This window comes from Cynara cardunculus (assembly GCF_001531365.2).
Source record: "Cynara cardunculus var. scolymus isolate 2C chromosome LG 3, CcrdV1, whole genome shotgun sequence".
Lineage (NCBI taxonomy): Eukaryota > Viridiplantae > Streptophyta > Magnoliopsida > Asterales > Asteraceae > Cynara > Cynara cardunculus.
Genome location: NC_037530.1, coordinates 28,908,768 through 28,915,117, shown reverse-complemented (window position 1 = coordinate 28,915,117; position 6,350 = coordinate 28,908,768).

Genomic DNA, 6,350 nt, shown 5'->3' with positions numbered 1-6,350 from the left:
TGTAGCAAAGGACAAGCTTTCCTCTTAAGGCTTGACACACACTCTAAACCCTACCTTACTGCATTAAATGTTCATTTAATRCRYTGGGTATAAATARAAKTGTTTCTTCTCCATGCAGAGTGCGCGCATCTCTCTGCTATCCTCTTCTTACTTCAAGCATCKTCTAGCTTAAGTAAAAGATCTTCCTTTTAGCAATCTCTTTTCTTGTATTTGCTAAAGATCTGAGTGTAACCAAAGATTGTTTAGATATGTTTTCTTTATCTTATCTTTCCGCAAACAGTCTTGTAAAATCTGTATTGATATTCTCTATCAATATATATTTTAAATTTGAAAATACTGTGTTTGTATTCACCCCCCCTTCTACAAACTGTTTCTATTCTTGTAGACCCTTACGGGACCAACAAGTATACCATAATTCGGCAGCAGTCTCAGAACAACACTCTGAGAGTTGTGCTACCTCTTGCTAAAAATCTCAAAATCCCCCTTGGACTTCTTAAAAGTCCACCTTTGTTTGTAAATAAGTTTAATTTCATAGGTTATTTGTGTTTTTAACTTGAGAAGGTTTAGTGTGATTTTGGATAAAAGATGGTGAACTGCTCAAAATGTTGTAGCATTCCAGGCCTGCAGATTTGTGAAATGAGGAAAAGTTGGTTGAGCTTTATTTTTAAATTTCTCTTGAAAAAGATTGTTTTTGGTGGTGTTTGAGAAAGGTTTGGCGCCTGATTGTTTTAAAAAGAAAGAAAGGAGAAGGGTGAAGGAAAAGGTCAAAGAAGAAGTCTCAAGGTAGTACACAAGAGAGTACAAGGTACATGCCATCACCTTTTGTACCATCATAACCCACCTTTTCAGTCAAGGGTTGGGCATGTCACATTTTGAAAAGTTAAGGTCTAAATGTCACGTAATAAAATATAATAATAATAAAAAAATCAAAAATCTTGTGGCTAATAAAGCTTTATTGCAGCGGAAGTCTTACAATAATTTAATCGTAATTAATATCTCAAAACTAACCCATCGCATATCGGGTTACATTACATATAAATTCAATTAAAATACCAACGATTTTATAATTCATAACTCGAATAATAGTTCTATTTCCTACGCAAAACTTTTGCCCTTTTCCGTTCTTGAACACTCAGCTCCTAAGATGCATACTAATAGTCATCTTTATAAAGCTCGGTGAGTTTATGGTTTTTATGCACAATCATACATATCTCATCATGCATAAAATAAACAATACCCCAAATAAAATAACATGCACATTTGTTTCAAACCCTTTTGAAATAATAATGAGATCTCTTAATTTTCCGTCGGGTTAAGATCTTAGCGTCATCGGCACTTCCCCGAGTTACACGGCTATCTCTTGTCCGGTCACCCATCCCTAGGATGTATAATCCCTTATGACTTTTGACCCCTCCTCATACCCGACAAAAATATTAATTCTTTTATAACATGCTAATTAATCTTTAAAAAACATGTAAACATATAGCATGCAACCCACAATAATAATTCATATACATGTAATAAACCCATAAATATGTATATAAAAAATATCATAATGCTTAAATAATTTGTACATAAGCATGCATCCCAGTTAAAGTCTCATGAATACTCACCTGACTGTGTAGATTGTGGAATGATCTTCCTGACTAATAATCTACAATTATTAAACCATAATAGTCAATTAATGACTAGGTTTTCTTCAAAAATCGACCCAAAAATCAAAACTATGTTAATAAGATCAAACCTAGTGACTTTTGAAGTTACCATTTAGTCAATTCGATTAACCTATGTCAAATATTGTTAAACCCCAAGCTTTAAGTTTTACAACGTTCTATAACGTCAATTTGACATTTTATAATATTTCCAACTCCTAATTAAATTGCGCCAACTATTATAACTACAAATACGACACTTTATTCCTATTATGAAAGTCCATTAACGTCAATTAATTTACCCTTTATAGCCATGTAAACTCCGTAAAGTGATTTAAAGCATTTCGATAGTCATCAATCCTTTTGCAACACTTTAATCTATTTATTCAATTTAAATTAATTTTAAACCACCTTTTTGCTAGACCGATGCATTGTCGTATTCGACAAATTGTACAACCCCTTGTTCATGGTTTCAAATCGTTAAGACTCCGAATATTATTATTTTTTACCGTACGTTCTCTATTTTGAATCAGAAAATTATCTATTACCCGATCAACAAATCGGCTTGATAAACATGTATATAAATCTCAAATCACTAGTGTAATATTAAATCAAGAATTATAAGGAGTCTCACATTTGTTTTATAGTTCAATCGAGGCTAAAAACGATACGACATCGGGTTTAAACCACCGTCGCTTTAACCGTCGCCGTTCAAGGCGATGACTATTAATCGGTAACCTTTAGGCCGCCATTGCAACCAAGTAACCCCGCCAATCAAGTCGTTAAGAAGTTTTTACATAAAAATAAGATGTTATCTTAAACATAAAGTATTACCTTATCGATGCTTGAACGCTTACGAACTCGAATTCCCACCCTCGATTCGTAGTCTCGTCCTTCCCAAGTTCCCTTTTTTTTTCTTTTCACTTGGCTTGAAACTTTATAGAATAGATTGAATACATACATATATATATATATATATATATATATATATATATATATACTCTCTCAATTGAAAAAAAAGGAAGGTTATATATATAGAGAGAATATATATATTCTTCCTTCATACCATAAATCTTGCCACCTTTCCAAACCATTACTCTCAAATTTTTTCACCAATTAATAAATTTATTTGATTCTCATTAAAATCACTTCCCACGTTTTTTTTTGAAATTTGAATGGCATTTCCCAAAAAACGTTCCATTAGATATTTTTATATTATTATTGTTTTTAATTCAATTAGTTAAAATATAATTAATCTTCAATATATCACTTATTTCAAATACCTTATTTTAGAGTGTTACAACTCTCCCCTCCTAAAAATAGAATTTCGTCCCCGAAATCACTCATCGTTGAACAGATGTGGGTACTTGGCTCTTATATCCCTCTCCAGTTCCCACGTCATCTCTGACCCCTTGTGAAATTTCCACTTTACAAGGACCAATGGAATGGTCTTGTTTCCTAACCTCTTTGTCTTTCTATCCAAGACTTAAATTGGTTCTTCGATGTAACCCAATTTTTGATTGATCTTCACATCTTTAATGCTAGAGTCGCTGATTCGTCAGCTAAGTATTTCCTTAAATTTGACACATGGAATGTGTCATGAATCCCTTGTAATTCTTCAGGCAACTTCAAACGATATGCCACTGCCCCCACCCATCCTATGATCTTGAATGGTCCAACATATCTTGGACTTAGCTTTCTACGTTTACCAAAACGAACTACTCCCTTCCATGGTGATATTTTTAACATCACTGGATCCATAACTTGAAACTCTAGAGGCCCACGCCTTTTATCCGCATAGCTTTTCTGTCTGTCTTGTACGATCCTCAACCTTTCTCGGATTTGTGCTATCTTATCTGACGTTTGTTGAACTAACTCTGTCTGTCTTGCGCGATCCTCAACCTTTCTTCGATGTCCGCCCAACACATAGGTGTTCTGCACTTTCAACCGTGTAGGGCTTCGAAAGGTGCTTTCTTAATGCTCAAATGATAACTATTGTTGTATGCGAACTCTATTAATGGTAAGTGGTTGTCCCAACTACCCCCAAAATCGATAGTGCATGCCCTTATCATATCTTCAAGTGTTTATATCGTCCTTCACTTTGACCATCAGTTTGTGGGTGGTAGGCGGTGCTTAAATTCAATCGAGTCCCATATCTTGTTGGAAGCTTGACCAAAATCTAGATGTAAATTTGGCATCCCTGTCTGAGACAATTGATATCGGCACACCATGCCTTGACACAATCTCATTGACATATAGTTGAGCGAACTTCTCTGATGTATATTTTTCACTGATCGGTAGGAAGTGAGCGGACTTCGTCAATCGATCAACAATCACCCAGATTGCATCATGTCCTTTCATCGTCTTTGGTAGCTTGGTAACAAAGTCTACTGTTATTATATCCCACTTCCACACTGGTATTTCCATTTGTTGTAACATTTTTGATGTTTTCTAGTGTTCTATCTTCACTTGTAGGCAAGTCAAACACTTCTCCACATACCCAGCTACTGACTTCTTCATACCCGGCCACCAGTAGCTCTCCTTCAAATTCTTGTACATTTTATCGCTACTCGAGTGCATAGTGTACTTAGACTTATGTGTCTCATCTAGTACCTTGCCTCTCAAATCACCTAAGTTAGGAATCCACACTCGATTCCCAAATCTGTGTATTCAATCTGACCCGACGGTCAGTGACTTAATTTGCCCAACCATCCTTTCCTTCTTAATGTTTGCTTCAATCAAGGCTTCCTTTTGAGCATCTCGTATTTGATCTACCATATCTACCTTTATGCTCATCCACATGCCCCGCACTCGAATAGGCTCGACCATTTCCTTCCTACTTAAAGCGTCGGCCACTACGTTTGCTTTGCCGGGATGGTACTGGATTTCACAATCGTAATCCTTGAGGAGTTACATCCATATTCTTTGCCTCATATTCAGTTCCTTCTGATCAAAAAGATATTTCAGGCTCTTATGATCCGAATATATCATACATTTTGTACCATACAAGTATTGTCGCCAAATCTTCAGCGCGTATACTACTGCACCTAATTCCATATCATGGGTTGGGTACTTCTTCTCGTTCTCCTTTAATTGTCGTGATGCATAAGCAATAACCTTGCCTCGTTGCATCAATACACAACCCAGACCCATCTTAGAGGCGTTACTATAAACAACAAAGTCTTCTGTTTCTTCCGGTAAGGCAAGGACTGGCGCGCTACTCAACTTGGTCTTGAGGGTTCGGAAAGCTTCTTCTTGTTTTTCTCCCCAATCAAACTTAATTGACTTCTTTGTCAAATTGGTCATAGGCATTGCTATTTTGGAAAAGTCCTTGATAAACCTTCGGTAATAGCCTGCTAGACTCAGAAAACTTCAAATTTTGGATGCAGATTTTGGCACTCCCAATCCATGACGGTCTCTATCTTTGCCGGATCCACCTTAATTCCTTCCGAGTTGCACTTCTCGCAACCAGAATTCACATTTCGAGAATTTGGCATACAACTTCTCTCTTATCAGTAGTTCTAGAATAGTTCTTAAATGTTTTTCATGTTCTTTTTCTCTTTTCGAATAAATAAGAATGTCGTCGATGAAGACGATGACAAACTTGTCCAGATACAGCCTACATACTCTATTCATCAGGTCCATGAATGCTGCTGGAGCATGTCAGTCCAAAGGGCATTACTATAAACTTGTAATGACCATATCGAGTTCTAAAAGCAGTTTTTGGCACATCTTCTTCTCGGACTTTCAACTGGTGGTAACCTGATCTTAAATCAATCTTCGAGAAGTGGCTAGCTCCTTGTAACTGATCAAATAAGTCATCAATTCTTGGCAACAGGTATCTATTCTTGATCGTGAGCTTGTTAAGCTCGTGATAATCAGTGCACATTCGCATTGAGCCATCTTTCTTCTTTACAAATAGGATTGGCGCTCCCCATGGCGATGAACTTGGTCTGATAAATCCTTTGTTTAACAACTCTGGAAGTTGTTTCATCAACTCTTGCATCTCTGTTGGGGATAACCGATAAGGTGCTCGTGCAACAGGAGCCACACCTGACACTAAGTCAATACGAAACTCAACTTGACGTTCTGGTGGTAGTCCTGGTAGTTCATCCGGGAAAACTTCTGGATACTCGTTCACCACTGGTACCCCTTGTATCGTTCCCTTTTCTAACTTAGCGTCGACCGCATACACTATATAAGCAGTGCACCCTTTCTGAAGGCACCTTCTCGCTTTTAGTTTTGTGATGATCCTTGTACCACACTTCCTACGATCGCCATACACATGAATTGTTTGCCCTTCGAGGGTTTGAATTTTGATCATCTTTTTGGTGGCACACTATTTGTGCTTGGTTTTCGGATAACCAGTCCATTCCTAGAACCACATCAAAACCTCCTAAACACATAGGCATTAACCTAACACACAATTCTCTACCATCTATACAGATCGTGCACCCATAAACTATTTCATCTATTTTAACTTGACTGCCGTCAGCGGTTTCTACAGTATAGCTCTTYCCTAGTCTACAAGCATCCTTATTCAAATAGTGGCGGAAAGTAGAAGAGACGAAACTACCATTTGCACCCGAATCAAACAGTACATGAGCATAAACATTGTTTACAAGAAACATACCCGATACGACGTCAGGAGACTCCCTAGCCTCCTCCAAAGTCATGTTGTATGCTCGTTCTGGTCCT